Here is an 18,243-nt window from a genome sequence, read left to right as displayed (position 1 = left end):
TCACTCACTTGATGATCATCAATACCGGGTACTTCCTGAAGTCCTCTTAGAAGCTGAAATTTGGTATGTAAGATAGTTTTAGTACACAAACAACAAATAAATTCAAAAACTTGAAATTTTTTATCCCTAAGGGGATGAAGAGGGGGTTTAATTTTGTATGGGGAATCAATAATCGCTGAACCGATTTAGTTGAAATTTGGTATGTAGATAGGTATTGTTATGGGGAAGGATATAGAATAGATTTCAACCTCAAAGTTTACCCTTACGGGGTGAAGGCAGATTTCAATTCCAAAGTTTACCCTTACGGGGTGAAGGGTTTATATGGGGAATCATTAAGAAGTACATTGTGTAACAGATGCCCCCAGATACTTATTTCAGGATTTTTAATAGTAAATCACCCCCAACCCTTTAAATTAGGGCATGGAAGATTGTCATAAGCAACTTACAAAAAGAAGTGAAATCCCACCAAAAACATTTTGATGTAAAATGTTGCCCAAACGAAACCATAAGGCTCGCACTGTCAAAAAGTTATCAGATCTCTTGCCAAGCTTCTAACTCTACAAGCCCTCTAACTTTACTAGCTCTACACCAAAAGTATGTGGCTTGGCCGTTTCGTTTCTACAAGAACTACTGTAAGTATAATACAAAAACCGCCCACATGCGAGTCGGACTCGCGTTCCAAGGGTTCCGTACATTACACAATTTTAACAATATATATTTTTTTTAGAGAAAAGTGAGTAAAATGTCTTTAAAAAGCCGTAGGGATCGGAAAACTAGGTATTTAAGTCCGACTCACGCTTGACTGCACATTTCTAATAGGTTTTTCTGGCATCTATAGGAAAAGAGCTAATATTTGTATTTTTTTCATAATTTGAGACCCAGTAGTTTCGGAGATAAGGGGGGAGGAGGGGAGGAGGAGGAGGGAGGAATGGTAATTTTTTGCGTATTTTCTTAAATAACTTCTAAACTATTTATTTTAAAATTATGAAAAAATATATCTGAGGTTCTCACAATGAGCCCCTTAATTTGATATATAACAAGATATAGTGTTTTTTTCTTCTATTTATCATTCATCTCAAAAGTGACCCCTTTATTTGAATTTCTATTATTTACTTTACATGTATGTTCTTGGGTTATAGACTTACATGTGTATACCAAATTTCAACTTATTGGTGCAGTAGTTACGGAGCAAATAGGCTGTGACAGACGGACAGCCAGACACACGAGTGATCCTATAAGGGTTCAGTATTTTTCCTTTTGAGGTACGGAACCCTAAAAATAATGAATTTAATAAATTTTTCACCTTATGCCCATGTGGCGGTAGCGAAACAGCCAAGCCACATATTTTGACTAAGGTGTAGAGTTAGTGAAGTTAGGGCTTGTAGAGTTTGAAGCTTGGCTCGACAAGAGATCTGACAACTTTTTGACAGTGCGAGTCTTATGGTTTCGTCTTAGCAACAATTTACATGAAAATGTGTTTGGTGGGATAATTTTTTACAGTATAAATATTTATTCGTAACAAATAAGTATTATCTTTTAACATAATTTTGACAGTACATCTGGTGCTACATTACGACACCGGTGCTATAATAAGCACATTAAAACACTCCCTTTGGCCGTGTGTTAAAATTTGTCACTCGTTGCAAAATATCTATTTTTCGCACTTCTATCGTAAATACCTACCTATGTATTAACAAAAAAAGTCACTTGTAAATAGTTACTGCCTTTAAAAAGTATAAGTGTCTCAATGTTATTAGACTTTTTGATTCTATAAACGTCTTTAGGTCAATAAAGCAAGTGATAAATTATTAGAGTTAGACCAAGAAAAGTCTGCAGCAATTTTGACAGCCCACGCAGTGCAAGTGTTATTTATAAGTCATAATTTTATAGAAGTTTCTTCAAATCGACCTTATTAATAAGAGATTAAAAATATTCAAAATTATCTTAAAATATTTTAATCTAATATTTCATCTCATACGTTCAATAAGGCCCGGGACTGGACCTTTTTACCTGCACTGACAGTGGGCCTTCTTAGCAACAAGTACAAATTGTGAATAATTGGGAATAATAGGGAGCAACTGTTATTTTTGAATGCTGGGCCTTGTTACCCGCCGGGCCTCATATGCCTGCACTTCACCTACCTTAATTATTTGTTTTACAAGGGGAAAAGTTGTTGATTAACCGCTCGTGCTAATATTGATACCCAAACAAGCAAAACATTTTTTTTTATTAAATAGGAGGCAAACGAGCAGACGGATCACCTGGTGGTTAGCGATTACCGCCGCCCATGGACACCCGTAACACCAGAAGGGTCGCAAGCGCGTTGCCGACCTTAAAGATGGGGGTCTTTTAAGGTTTGAAGGTCGTATCGGACAGTTCATTCCACAGTTTGGCTGTGCGAGGCAGGAAGTACATTCACAAATTCAAACATTCTAAAATTGAAGCACGAGCGTAGCGAGTGGTTCGTAAAATTGAACCTTGAGCGTAGTGAAGGTTTCGAGGGACGAAGGTTAAATAAAATTTTCATCACATCAGCTCGTAAAGGCCCTCTTGATTGTTCGAAACGGATAAGAAAAGTGGCATTTAATTTGATGCAAATTTTGAGTTGTTTCCGTAGGTAAATTGGATCAGTTGGTTAATGGTAATATTGACTTTAAAATGATAAATATTGAATAACGTTAGTTTGAAATTGATTTTATGATAAAGTAAATAAAATATTATCGGAGATGATCGCTCTTAAAAAATATATGTCGCTAGTCATTTATAACCTAAAAGCGCCAAATTACGCAAAATTATATTGAAATGACACCTGTGTATTGAATTTGAAGAATACTTTAACAAGGGTAGTTATCTGTATGACAATGCACCTAAAATAATTTTCAAATGTATCTATTATTTCTATACTTAACACGATAACGAATTCTACGTAAACGAAACCGCGGGCAATCCCTAGTACATATAGAAATAAATAAGGGAAGGTAAGTTTCCATTAGTGTACTGTGTAAAATAACTATTTACCATTGTTAATAATTTTATAAACGCTTTGCGTATTTTTAAGGTCACCGCGCTAAACGCTAGCCCGCGACCGTCGATCGCTGCCTCCTGCCCCGGCGCACAGCGCGGCGCGCGAAAACGCCGCGCGTTTGAAATGTAACTTAATATAAGCTCGGAATGCATACTTACGTATCAGTATTTAGTGTCGCCGTGATTTTATATTTCTAATCTTTTGTGTGAGAAGTAAGATCTTTATTATGACCGTGTAATATTAACTCTACAAACTTTAATTCAATATTGGCTATACTGCTTAACCAGAAATCAATATCTAGACAAGCACATTGTCTACATTTCTAACTTTTTACATGTATACTAAGTTGATAGGTAATATCGTAATTTTGCAATATCAGCTACTCTAATTCTGTATTTACATAATAATTCGTGTTTTTACGTTGACCAGAAAGCAGCTGTTCCAGATTTCTAAAAACCGAATATTGTAAATAAATTAAAGTGTTATTGAATATGTTAAAGTTTTTTGTAACTTTAATTTTATATTTACATAGTTATTTAGCAAAAATTGAAATATTTAAATATGGCCGAACGCTCCACCTAAAATTTTCTAACTTTTTACATGAATGTTATTTAACATGCTTACAATAACATATCAAAAAAGAAAAAACTTTAATGTTATCAAAACCCATTTTTGTTCCACCGCTGGTCTAAGTCATTAGTAACGAAACATTGTTTACAGACAGCCGAGTTGCCCTCGCCAGTGACTTTGAACGGGTATAAAGAACATTCGTCAAAAATTGTTACCACTGTTTTGAAGGCAAATTTAAAACTTGACTCTGTCGAAATAAACAATGTGGAGTTTTACATAATGGATGATCTGGTAGGTTGTGACATTTTGATTGGACGGAATGTGACGGAACGGCCCGACTTGATGTACTCTCGGATAGGTGAAGTTTTAAAGTTTGATTATGTTAAAACGTTAAATGAATTTTGCAATAGTATTGGTGAGACTGAACTTGATGCCGATTCGAACCATGCAGAATTAATGACATTGTTTCGAAAATATAGTGATTGTATAGCCAGGAATGTGAAGGAATTAGGCAAAGCCAATAATCATGAAATGGTTATCAATGTAACAGATCCGCGTCCAATTCAGTGTAGACCTTTTAGATCGTCTCCATCTGATAGGCAGGTTATTCGGGATATGGTCGATGAGTTATTAGCTAACGATATAGTGCGACATAGTGATTCTCCTTATGCGAGTCCCGCGCTGTTAGTAAATAAGAAAAATGGAGAAAAGCGACTTTGCATAGATTATCGCGCTTTAAACAAGGTCACAGTGAAAAACAAATATCCTATGCCCCGGATTGAAGATTTAGTGGATAGGTTACAAGGAAATGAGTGTTTTACCAGTCTCGATTTAAAAAGTGGATACTACCAGATATTAATGAGTTCAGAATCAATACCTAAAACTGCTTTTATTACGGAAGATGGTCACTATGAATTTCTAAGGCTCCCGTTCGGTTTGGTCAATGGTCCGTCCTGTTTTCAGGAAATGATGAATAAGGTGTTAGGAAATTTGAGATTTGGGAATGTTATTGTTTACCTGGACGATGTATATTTAGTTACCAAAACAGTCGAAGAGAATCTCAAATTACTTGAGGAAGTTCTAGAGATTTTTCGTAAAAATGGATTAACGCTTAATTTAAAAAAATGCCATTTTTTTAAAACACAAATTGAGTTTCTGGGTTACAAAATTAAGCCAAACGTAGTTATGCCTAGTGATGCCAAATTAGAAGCGGTGAAATGCTTTCCAACACCCAAAAATATTCACCAACTTCGCTCATTTTTGGGGTTAACAAGTTATTTCCGAAAATTTATTAAGAATTTTGCAATGATATCGTCACCTTTGACGAGGTTGCTGAAAAAAGATTCTGTTTGGGTGTGGGAAAACATTCATGAACAAGCATTTCTCACTTTAAAAGAGAAATTGATCTCTGGCAATGTTCTGTCCATTTTTGATCCGTCAAAAGAGAAAATTTTGTATACGGATGCTAGCCGAGAGGGTGTAGCTGGCATTCTTATGCAAGTGACTGATGAAGGCGAAAAACCCATCCATTATTATAGTAGGCAAACTTCAGAGGATGAAAAACGTTATCATTCTTTTGAACTTGAACTGCTTGCGATTATTGCGTCATTACAAAAGTTTAGGCTTTACTTACTGGATTCTCCATTTAAAATTATCACGGACTGCAATGCTGTTCGATATGCGCTAACAAAAAAAGAAATAATTCCTCGTATCGCACGATGGGTATTGCTAACACAAGAATTTGCTTTTGAAATACAGCATAGGGAGGGCTCGCGTATGCAGCATGTTGACGCGCTAAGTCGAAATCCGGTACCATCTGGCGAGAGAGACGAATCGGAAGTAGTGCTATCTATAACAGAGGCCGATTGGTTAATGTCTGTGCAATTACAGGATCCGGAGTTAGTTAGAATTAAAGCGATATTGGAATCAGGACAGGCCGAGGAAAATAGGGATATTTTTAGTAAATATGAAATGCTAGGTAACAAAGTTTACCGAAGAACAACCCGAGGTCGTCGATGGGTGGTACCGAAAAACTGTGTCTGGCAGATTATAAAAAGTAACCACGACGATTTGGGTCATTTTTCGGTAGATAAAACGGTGGAGCGTATCGAAAGCTTATACTGGTTCCCAAGAGTACGACATACAGTAAAAAAATATATTAAAAACTGTATCAATTGCATCTATTATAAAATAAAAGGCGGTCCCAAAGAAGGAGAGTTGTATCCCTTACCGAAATATGCCCAGCCATTCCATACGCTCCACGTCGACCATTTAGGCCCCTTTGTAAAATCAAAATGCGGCAATAAGTATTTATTAGTCATGGTAGACTCTTTTACCAAATTCGTTTTTATATCTGCAGTAAAAACAACGAATTCAGCTGAAGTAATAACCGAGTTAGATCAAATTTATAAGCATTTTGGAAATCCCAGGCGTATTATAAGTGACGCTGGTACGGCGTTTACTTCCAAAGATTTTACGCAATATTGTATGTCTAAAAATATTCGTCTGCATACAGTTGCAACCGGTATGCCTCGTTCCAATGGTCAAGTTGAAAGATTCAATAAAACCATTCTAGATGCCATGAGAACCTTAGGTGCCAATAGCGATGAGGATTGTTGGGATCAGTACGTTACGGCGTTACAACAGGGCTTAAATAGTACAATTCACAAAACCACAAAAGCTGTTCCAAGCGAAGTTTTCTTTGGGTACCGCTTGAGAACCGATACAGATAGTATTATAGGATTAGAGCTTGATAACGGGGACTTAATGGATGTGACCAATTTGCGTAAGAATGTGGATGAACATCTAAAAGCCAGTGCAATTAGTCAGAAAACGAGGTTTGACAATTCGAGAGTAAGAGCAAGAAGATATTCAATTGGTGATCTTGTACTTATCAAGATTCAGAGTAAGAATAACGAAGGGCAAAGTACAAAATTGATGCCAATTTTTAAAGGGCCATTTCAAATAAAAAGCGTACTAGGCAATGATCGATATGAGGTGACTGATCTACGAGGGTCTGAACGTAGTAATAAGAAATATACGGGCACGGCAGCAGCCGAAAATATGAAGCCATGGATTAAAATCGATGATTGGGCTTCTGAATAATTATTGTGAGATTTGTGAGTATTCCGTGTTGGCATAAATAGGTATTATATCCGCTAATCTATAATATTTTAAGTAACAAGTCCAATAAATAAATTTAAATTTCAATGCAGTTTTTTAATTTTGTTAATACAGGTACATAATTACGAAAAAAAAAACAGGTTAACTATATAACGATTTTATTTGATACATTAATACGTATTAATTTGAAAAAGTTTGTTTTGCGTATGGGACAGTTATACGATATGTGTGTTTGGAGTGTTCATGATATGCTTAAGTGAAGCGGTTCGCTCTTTAGGTGTGTATGAAACTCTAAACATGCATATGCAAAATTAAGCAGCTATGGTGGTGCTACTGAATCAACTCGGTCTCTCAAGTGAAGCATTTGCTCTTTGGGTGCGAGGGTTCGGTGTTCGATATAGCGATAGTTGGCTCATACGCAAAACAAGATTACAAACATGTAACGACCATTCATCACTGTTTCATTAAAATAACACATGTAATTTTTAACATTCCATAATATGTTTCAGAGTCATATTATTGGCATGTGTGGTGTCAGGCGCTGACACCGTGCAGCATGACCGTGTTGGCAACAATCAAGAAATGCCACTGACTGCAGCTTCCGGTGGCGGTATGGCGCGTAAGCGGTGGTTCCGGTCGACAGAGGGCGCCACTCCGTTGAATAAAACCGGTCTGCACGACGGTGCGCGCTCTCTTGCGGGGTTGGCACTCGACACGAGAACATCGTCCACACTCTACTAGAATTGCGATTGTATCACTTGATTTTAATGTATACCTAATTGTAAATTAATATATAGTACAATAAAATAACTTTATACTTTGGGGTTCTTGGTTTCATTAAGTTATCTACCGGCAGTTTTCACATCTGACCTTCCAACCCAGAGGGTAAACTAGGCCTTATTGGGATTAGTCCGGTTTCCTCACGATGTTTTCCTTTTATACGGTTTTTAAACTGTGCTGTGGTTGAGGTTAGCTTTTTCGCATTTCGTAAGGCAACTAATTGGACAGTAAGCTCAGTACGAGTTTAAAGGTGCGTAAACCGACAACATTCACTGCCACAATCCCTTCAATCTTCCCAATTATTTATTTTCATCAACATTACGCAACATTTAATGTTAAGTCAACAACCCTTTTAGCCATGACCAATCCATAATTACATACGTCCAGCCGAACTTCGTGACGATAGTCGCTTATGTCTTTGCATGTAAACCGGTCACCGAAATAACAATAAGAATGGAGTAAACGCCAAATGGCGTAAGGCGCCGTTTTCTCTGTATTGTCACACGGCCGTGGCCGCCAGCCAAACGGTTTTTGGTGTAAAAAACCAGTGTTTGGACAATGCACCCATCCTGGCTTATCTCCAAGCGTGCCAACATGATGTTGTGTAATCCATGATTATGGATGCCAAGCTTTACAGAGTTGGCGATATGATGGACAGGAGCACATGATGATAGGTAATCGCTTTTCGCCCTGACGTAGCACAGACGAAACAAAGGTTTAGTTTTTTTGAAGTGGAAACTTCTTTAGCGGCGCTGAGCACTTTTTGAGGTGGGGAATAAATTATAAATTCGAGACAGCGTAACGCGTAACGGCCTGACGTCATGTGCGACGGACAATGTTATTCACCAAAGAACTTTAGTCATAACGTATCATAAGCAGGTTAATTATTTAAAACTGGACTTTTATATTAAGCAATAAAGCTCAATGTGCTAATCTTGTACGGGCTGAAATACGAGGATCTCACAGTTAATTTCTTTTCCTACACATGTACGTATTTTTGTAAACTTTTCTTTTTAAGTTTTCGGTTTGCTTAAAGTTGAATTAAAAACTCCGAAAATATGGCTTTAACTTCTGAACTTTTATAGTGCTTCCTTTGAACGTTGTAATAAATAAATTTGTTCTAAAATTTTGTGAATACAGTTGTAACTTGTCAGGAATGTTATTAAGAAATTCTTAACTTTTTCCCTAAAAATAAAACAAAATTTCCCAAGGTTTCTCAATAGAAGACATACAACAAATGTAGCACGGGTAATGGTAACAAACTTTATTATATCGGAAAAAAACTGATATTTCTCCTGCGAAGTTTCTGACAATTGTCAAAGATTTAGAAGAATTGTAGGTAATTCTTGACAGGTAATGAGTTATACGTCGGAATTTCGTGACAATTGTAGTGTAAGCGGTAACCGTAGTTCATGGATGCCTGTGACGTCAGCAACAGTGATTTTACAATTCGTCGCACCTGTCACGTTGGTGAAACAGGAGCCTGATGACAGTGATGACAGTGATATGACATTGTAATAAATAATAATTCTGTTAACTGTGTGTGTGTTTTAAATTTTGAGTTATTACTATTACGATGATATAAAATTCAATTCTTAAAGACTTTCTCCATAAGATTTTCAAATGTTTTGGAGCGATTACTTTATTTAAAGACCCTCTATATTTGCAAAATGTGGGTAAGTTTTCTTTTAAAATGTACACAAAGTAAGTAGGTATACCAATTCTGATTCTGACTCACTCCTTGGAAACGGTGTTCATTGTATGTAAAAACAGCCCCATTTTCTGACCGGTTGTTTTCCCTATAATACCTATCGAATCCATTGCGTGATATATCTCAGGATGGGCCTTACGGGCACTAAAAATGGTACTATAGTTCAGCGGTGTCACGAATTCGAGCCAATCGTGAACTCTAACCCGACTAGTTGCGACCAAACGCTTGCGTGATGCGAAGTCATCAACCAATCGCGTTGTAGCGTCATATCGCTGTACTGGCCCTTTCATGCCCCATTCTTATTTCTTGTAAGGCCAGTCCTGAGATATACGTCAATGATCGAATCTATTTCAGCGCATTTCAGTTTGTTGCTGCATGCCTATTGCCCACGCGCACGCCCACAACGATTAGCAAACATTTTTATTGTATCTGACTGTTCCATCATAATCTTTCGTCATTTTTAGTGCTATGCCATAACAGTCTAAGGATAATGGCTGGCATGTTACGTATCATTGCTGCATTGTAAATTCGTAGATGAGAAATGTACCTATAAAAGTGTAGGTGAATCATGCACAGATTGTAAAACAAATGTTTTCTTTTCATTACTGCCAACAATCCGCAACAGCTAACAGCAGTCTGCATTTAAGTAATTTCATCACAAAATAGAAATAATTGTTTGTGTGGAATTTGACCAAAAATTAAGCTTTTATAATAGTCCTTAACTTTGGGTATGTTTACAGGAGAGATGTGAATCTAATTGATGTGCATGACAGGCACGAGTATATCCTACTTTTAAATAGTTTGTCGCATTTATATATGCTCGTTAGCGGAAGTTTCGTTAAATAAATAAACATTATTATTTTTAAATAAATAAACATTTTTTTTTTTGGGTTTGACGACCGGTCTGACCCTGCCTGCGAAGCCGATGGTCCTGGGTTCGAATCCCAGTAAGGGCATTTATTTGTATGATGATACAGATATTTGTTCCTGAGTCATGGGTGTTTTCTATGTATTTAAGTATTATATATATCGTTGTCTGAGTACCCACAACACAAGCCTTCTTGAGCTTACTGTGGGACTTAGTCAATCTGTGTAAGAATGTCCTATAATATTTATTTATTTATTAATTATCACAAACGATTGACGCATAAATTAACCAATTTCGACCTTCACTACACCATATAAAACAAAGTCCCCCGCCGCGTCTGTCTGCGTGTATGTATGTCGCGATAAACTTGAAAACTCCTAAACTGATTTTCATGCGGATTTCACCTATCAATAGAGTGATTCGTGAGGAAGGTTCAGGTGTATAATTTGTTAAAGTTTTGTGTAACCCGTGCGAAGCCGGGGCGGGTCGCTAGTTAGTAATAAAACCTAGGAATTATCTTCGTATTTGGTTGCACATTCTGATACCTTGTCTACTTCGTGTGCAAATTGCAGTCACAAAGCACAATTCGGCGACCATCAAACCTCAAACTCAAACAATTCACTCCTACGAGTACGCCACATTGCTAGCGCAATAAATCATGCAGATAACATTAAGACAAGTTTTTTTTTTACTTTGAGCTAAATTCGTCGATTAACGCTAGAGTTGCAGCTCTAAAATTAGAGAATCGAATGGATCTAGCTTCTCTAGAACGACGTTTGACTAATGATGAAAAAACGTATTGACGTAACTTGACTGACTAAACGTTTTGATGATGGAATCTTTTCTGGATGCCTATACTCGCCGCAATACCAACTGGAAACTGGGGTCATAACGCTATCTCTTTTACGCTTGTTGAGACCCACCAAGAGTGAAAGAGATAACATTATAAGCCCCCAGTCGCCAGTTGGTATTGCGGCTACTATAGGCCTGGAAGAATACATTTGATGACGAATCGAGAACGAGCGAGAGCTTAACAACAAGAATCTGTACTCTTTGCAAATGGAATTGGACAATACACGTAAATCATTTTGATTAAATACGAAAATTATTCATATTTCACGTGAATAATTTAAAATGCCCTATTTGAATGGCGATGCTGACTGATGACCGGTCTAATCATAATCAATTTATTTTTCATGGCATGAGGTAGAATTGACAAAATATTGCAATACGAGTACATGCGTAAATATTGTAAATACGAATCCTTGTATTCTAATTATTATTATTTACAAAACCTAGTACCTACGATCCTAAAAGCTCTAGGGGCCCACAGAATACCAATTTGTGGGCCCCTTGGACAATAACAAAACTATAAGCAGTAAAAGCTTGTCGTTTTCTAAATAACTCTATTGTCCCTCGATTTAACGTTCGTTTGTAGTAGACAATACTCGGTTAGCAATATGGCGGGGAAAGCGAACCACCAGAAGGGAATAAACGCAGTCATAAAAGAGAAAATTTGTGTTCCGGCGCAGGAAAATTATAGGGACACCGAAACTATGTGTTACATGTGTGATATATACATACAAAGGCACTTAAATTAGCAGCGTATGCTTATTCACGGACGACATAAAGGGCGGTGCCGGGTGCCGGATTGGACCACACTTTAGAAATTTCTTAGTGCTCGTTATAACTGCTTAGTTAGTTAAAAGCTTAAAAGTACCTATAAATAAATATACATGTGCACACACAGTATATATATTCAGGGTGTTTTAATTGAATTCCGTTAACTTCAAGGTATGGCTAAGTAAGTAAGTATATTTAAGGAAACGAAATGGCATAGTTAATTATCGAAAATGTCTATTTACATATTTTATTTTTCATAAAAAGTAATTAATTGCGGCATACGTATAGTGTTGTCGTAACACGGGCATTACATTTAACTCTACCAAACAATTGAAAACTATGACATAATATAATGAACATCGATCGTCCGAGATAGAGATAGTAGGTACTTGCGTTTATTAGGAAATGTTTAAAACTCTTACTAAACACTAAGCAAAGTGTAAACAGATCCTAAGGCAAAAAGTACTCGCATGTAAAGGGCTTTATCAGATAAGACTAAATTATTCATCAAGTAACTCCAAAATGGAGTCCATTAGAATACCGATGTCTTTGAGAAAGTTACTTAATTTAAGCTCAAGGAATACCCTTTAGTCGCTTACGTAACCGACCTTTCGTTGCACCCCTGAAATTAACGGAGTTCAAAAAAACAAAATGTACTAGCTACTTACCTATAAAAAACCGATAATCGGTAAGGTAAGTAGCTACTTTTAAGCTTCACTCTCACCCACCCACAACTGAGACGTATCTTATACCTCACATGCCCAAAATCTATCAAACCGTTTACGTCTGAGGAAATAGACATACATAACATAACTACACACACATATACGTCAACTGAAAAAATTACACTCCCTACGTCAGTTGGTTAGTGCAAACCTTACTTTGGGTTAGCGCCCTGGAACGCTGCCACAAGAACATTACCTTCGTTCTTACGTTAAAAATAAGAAGATTTAAGTCACGAGGGCAAGGTTAGTTTAAAACGTCATTATGCGATTCTGGATCTTGTTTTTGGGCAATCCTAATGCCCCAGATAATTAGTTAACTTCACTAGCAAAACAAAACTTTCAGATTTGACAGAAATTGTAATAAACAGTGGCGGATTTGCCCTAAGGCCCAGGCCGCGTAGCCAAGATGCCGATCGCTTACGCTCCGTAGCGATCGAACCGCAACTGTCACCGTCGCACTAATATGGAAGTGTGATAGAGAGACATAATGGTTTTCGTTGTCGAAGCGATAGCGATTGTAACCTTGGCTAGGCCGGCAGTAGGCCCTCTAAAGCGGCAAAATATTAGGGGCGGTAGTCTATAGATAGGTGGTGGGAAAGGGACGGCTAGTAGTTACTACAGCGCCTGGGGGCCCTGGGGCCTACCTAGGGCGGCCAACACTGCAAATTCGCCACTGGTAACAAAGCATAAATACATAGTCTGTAATCAACTATTGAATTTCTGAATTGCATGGCAGTATAGGTACTTCAGTAACAGGAAACGAAAAATTATGATACACGGTAGCATCCAAACGATATTTTTATTTACAACATAAAAGCACGCAACGTCGCAGGATGTCACCATACGCTTTTGTCGTAAAGCGTAATTCGAATGACAAATGAGTTGAATGACTAACTGTCTCATACTAATTTTAAAATAAAATATAGTATACGATCTTTATTTGACATAATTCACTGCATTTCGGTGGCACAAACAAGTATGGTACCTATAGAAATAAAATAAATAACAGCGAGAAACTCGAAACCAAAACATATTTTTGAAATCGGACAAGTATCTGCGGCTATAATTACTAGATTTAAAACCATTCGTTTACTCGTTCTTTAGACACTCACACACGCCAGTTGCAGGAAAATTTTACCCCAAAGAAAAATAAAGAAGTTTTAATTACTGACTCAAATAAAATATATACAATGCATTATGCCATAATTCACGGCTGTACATTACATGCATAGGTAGAAATGACATCAATAGTACATTACTACAGAGGCCGGGACAAAAGGGGTTGCCGGCCGAAGACATATAGACGGCCGAGCGAAGCGAGGCCGGATAGGTCTGAGCGCGGGCAACCCCATTTCCCGCCGAGGTATGTATAGTGCTTTTCTCAAACATGCAATGAAATAAATAAAATAAAAAATCCACGAAACCCAAGTTTTATTTATAGAAAAAACTAAAAGTAAACTACACCCAAAATATAACCAACTCGTACCTATATCATTATCACGCGTATGTTTTACACGAGTCGTGTATTTTTACTACCCGTATATTTTCATGTATCTTTGATTCGCCTTGTATCCGTCTGACTGTCGTTTTCGTCACAAAGGTTTACATAGTCTTTCATGTTGATATCATGTTTCACATACATCGTTGATTTATGCATGGAGTAAATAAGTATAATTTCCACAGTGTTGACGAATTTGTAGTTACATTCATTTAAAATATGCCACAAAACTGTTTCTAATAAACTGTAAGCCATTTTTCTTAGTTTCTCAAATAATAAAATTGCCATAAGCAACCATATACATACTTCGTCTTTGACTTGGCGGCAGAGGCAGCAAGTTATTTAAAATCAATTCTGCTTACGCTGCCAATTCCAACACATACGATTACAATTAATATTAATTTCATTATTTCGTCGGAACTCATATTAAAGTCAAAAAATCAACAACGCACCATAAATCCAATAAAACAGAATGAATATTTTTCAACTTTACCTCCATAACAATAAAAAAAAATCACTACGCGTGTTTGAGTAGACCTTTTTACCGCTAACGTTTAGATGAAATATTTTAAATATTTTTATTTGTGTAGTTAATTTATAATTTAAAATTATAGAATGTATTATTTATTAAGTTCATGTTGATTTTATACAAATAAAACTGCAAATTATAGCAAACATTGTTTTTTGTTTTTTTTATAGGCGTAGTGGCAGAGTGTCATTACGAACCATAAAGCAATAACTGCCTCTAGTTTTTTTTAATGGATGAATGCCACGATGCTGTGTCACAAATATCTGTGAAATGAAAATTAAAAAAGAGGACTTTGCCGGCCTAGGCCTGCAAGATGTGTATGAAATTCCATTAACGACCTTTTGTCCTAGCCGCACCTGAAACGTCATACTTCGCAGCCTATTATAAGGAACATAACATCAATATTTCATTGCATGTTTGAGAAAAATCCATTAAAAATACATGCCAAACATTACCCTCCCTTCCACGACAGTCGAGTCAAATCAATCCATAAAATCTGGTATACGCACGCCAGTTCCACATCAACATGCGATATGTCAAGAGAAAGGGAAGAAACCGGGATATTAGGGCATCGCGTGACTTATTATGCAAGGAGGAAGATAATTTTTGCGAGTTATTGGCGTGTTACATCAATCGCAGAGTTGGCAAACGAGCGCAGAAGACTACCTAGTGATAACTAGTAGGCATATGCTCGGGCCGCGCGCAAAAAGCACATGACGATAAAGGCCACAAGAGTATGATACCGCTAACCTGGACTGGTGACTTGTGGCAGAGATGAACAGTCGTTGTGTCCTGGATTTGAAGATCGAACATCAAGAGATTCGTTTATACTTTATACGCGCTACAGATCTATTAAAATTGAACCAATACATATCGCAAAGAAATATATTATCGGCTCTACATATAAATAAGTAAACATGAAAAATAAGGCCGAAGTGACGAAAGGCATCAATGAAAAATAACATAGGCAACAATTAAATGTTGGACGTGGATCTCAAAAAGACTTTGCTGACGAAGTATTATAGGAAAGCAACTCTCATTGACGTCCTATTTTCGTCAAGATTTTTCAGTGATGAATATGATTTACGATACATTTTATTCGAAGAAGCAGCTGTCCAGATTCTAGTTTGAGTTGTAAAATATTAATGATTCAGTCAGATCAGCATTACTATTTATTAAGAAAATAACACAAGTGCTATATATACATTATACAAAGTATTCATAAGGTATATCCATCAATCGATCGCAACAAAATGTTGTGTCACAACTCACAACATTTATTTCGTGCAATACTTTTTTAGGGTTCCGTACCCAAAGGGTAAAACGGGACCCTCTTACTAAGACTCTGCTGTCCGTCCGTCCGTCCGTCCGTCTGTCACCAGGCTGTATCTCACGAGCCGTGATAGCTAGACAGTTGAAATTTTCACAGATGATGTATTTCTGTTGCCGCTATAACAAATAAATACTAAAAACAGAATAAAATAAAGATTTAAGTGGGGCTCCCATCCCATACAACAAACGTGATATTTGACCGAAGTTAAGCAACGTCGGGCGGGGTCAGTACTTGGATGGGTGACCGTTTTTTTTTGCCTTTTTTTGCATTATGGTACGGAACCCTTCGTGCGCGAATCAGACTCGCACTTGCCCGGCTTTTTTTACTATGCGTGTCCTTTGTTTAAGTTGAGCCCTAATAAAAGCCATATATGAATAAGAGCTTTGTTCAATCAAAGTTCGGGGGTATTCTGGTCCGCTTATAGAAAAATGTTTGGTTATCGATGTGAATAACCGCCCTACACACCGCGAGAAGCGTCAACAACTAAATCGGGATTTAATTGAAAAGGGTCGATAAGAATCGATACGCAATGTTGTGGGCTTATTGTTGCGTTTAGGCTTACTGACGAACAGTTTCATAAGTAGGTATGCTTAATTTAAATAGACATTAACATCGAACATCTATATGCTTTCAGTATTAAAGGAATATAATTTATAAAAAAGCTAATGCGGTACTCGTAATTCCTATAAATAGAGAGTCAGCAATTGGAAAAGTCGAGTCCAGATCAATAAGGCAGCATCCGCGCCGCACTGGGCCTTAACCAGGCATAACGCAATGCGGAAAGGTAAAAGAAAATATTGAAAACACCGACAAACTAACAAGCAATGCAGTAGAAATTTACCCTTTTCAAAGAATTTGATACGAAAGCAACTGAAATCGAATAACCCAAAAACGAAGGTACAATAATAAAATTGGATTTCGAAATTATGGTACGCTTAAATACGCTATAATAACAAATGTTCTGAAAAATAATAAAGAATAGATAGAAGAAAGCACTGTAAAAAAACTCAATCCAGGTCATTAAAGTCACTATTATTAAGCTATACCTATTAAAAATAAAATAACACAAGTAAACAATTTACATAACATTTACTATTTCACACAGAAAACGTAAGCATAAAAAAAAGCAAAGCATGGAACGCTCTTATTACCCATTTACTAAGAGAGTAGATACAATAGCGAAATTTCTAATTGTGCAATGAAAACAATACAAAAATTGTGGTTTATTGTGTATTTTTTAAGTTGAAATAAGAAAACGTGGCCAACACAATATACAAGTTCAAAAGTTACAGGATGTTAATTTTGAGGTTAGGAAAAACCGGCACATGCCTTACAAGAAATAGCCGCCGGATAGCGTTCTATTTCTTTAGATAGTATTAAAACATTTATAAATAAAGTTATAAGACATGCCGCTACAAAGTTGAGTACTGATACTGGCAACCGGAAAAAATATTCTGGAAGGCGGACATATTGAAACTTAATCCGGGCTTCCATAGAGTTATCGAAAGTTTGCTAGTCATTAATAAATCAAAATAAATAAAAAGTAGTTACCGGTAACTAACAACAAAACACCACACTGGCACTGCACTGGAAAATCCAAACTTTTCAATTCACTTCACTTCGGTGTTCGGAAGTTTTTTGCCGTTTACGTTAACGGTTACCGCGATACGTTTGGAAATGTCGGGGCGGCAGTCGGCGATGGACTGAGGCGGGCGGGCGGTTCGGCGGCGCTCGGCTCCTTTCGGCCTTTAAATTTAGATTTTGGCTCTCTCCCTGGTTTTATATAGCAGTGAGTACATCGTATAAACCGTATCCGAGTCTGAGATGCGGTCTCCGCCTGTTTATATATAGCAATTACAGCTTTTTATTGAGGATTGTGAATTTTTGCTTGATGATCGGATTGGCACTATAAACTTTTTTGGGAATATAGCTGCTTTATTTTTTATATATTTTTAATTATAAGGTCCTAGAACAGAACTTGGGATATAAGTAATACAAGTATTTCCATGGAAAATATTGGCATATGATTCGCCAAAATTTATGTAGCAGCTGATTTTTTTTCGTATTAGTTGTTGGCCTCATACTAAAAGTTGTTTAGTGCGACCCATATGATGACAGCTATACATAACAAATGATTTTTCACCACACCAGCTCGGAAAGAATTACTTTGCACTTCAAAAACGAATAGCAAAGTTGCATTTTATCCACATGTGAGGCAAAGTAATCAAATGCAAATTTTGAATTGTTTTCTTATGTTTGCTGGTAGAATTGACTTTTAAATGATGATTTTGGATGATCAATATTTAATAACATTAATTTGGATTTGATTTGGTTTGATTTTGTTTGATATTTTACATTTAATATTTGCTTCGGGTTGGTGTGGTGAAAATAATTTTATATGTAGGTCAAAAACTGCTTGTTACAGGACATGGGTTATTTATTTATTATGTAATATTGA

The 18,243-nt window shown here is 36.7% G+C and overlaps 1 protein-coding gene across 7 annotated transcripts in view; it reads right to left on the bottom strand.

Annotated features, from left to right (window-relative positions):
* Positions 1-17,497, bottom strand: part of LOC134665398 (muscle-specific protein 300 kDa) — a 204,405-nt gene extending 186,908 nt beyond the window's left edge. For all 7 annotated transcript variants that reach the window (XM_063522347.1, XM_063522371.1, XM_063522355.1 and 4 more), the window contains exon 1: positions 17,337-17,497. The gene's annotated coding sequence lies outside the window, so the exon portion shown is untranslated. The remainder of the gene's footprint in view (positions 1-17,336) is intronic.
* Between the last annotated feature and the right edge of the window lie 746 nt (positions 17,498-18,243).

This window comes from Cydia fagiglandana, chromosome 1, assembly GCF_963556715.1.
Source record: "Cydia fagiglandana chromosome 1, ilCydFagi1.1, whole genome shotgun sequence".
NCBI classification, from domain to species: domain Eukaryota; kingdom Metazoa; phylum Arthropoda; class Insecta; order Lepidoptera; family Tortricidae; genus Cydia; species Cydia fagiglandana.
The sequence above is the reverse complement of the archived record's forward strand: the minus strand, read 5'-3'. Positions and strand labels throughout refer to the sequence as shown.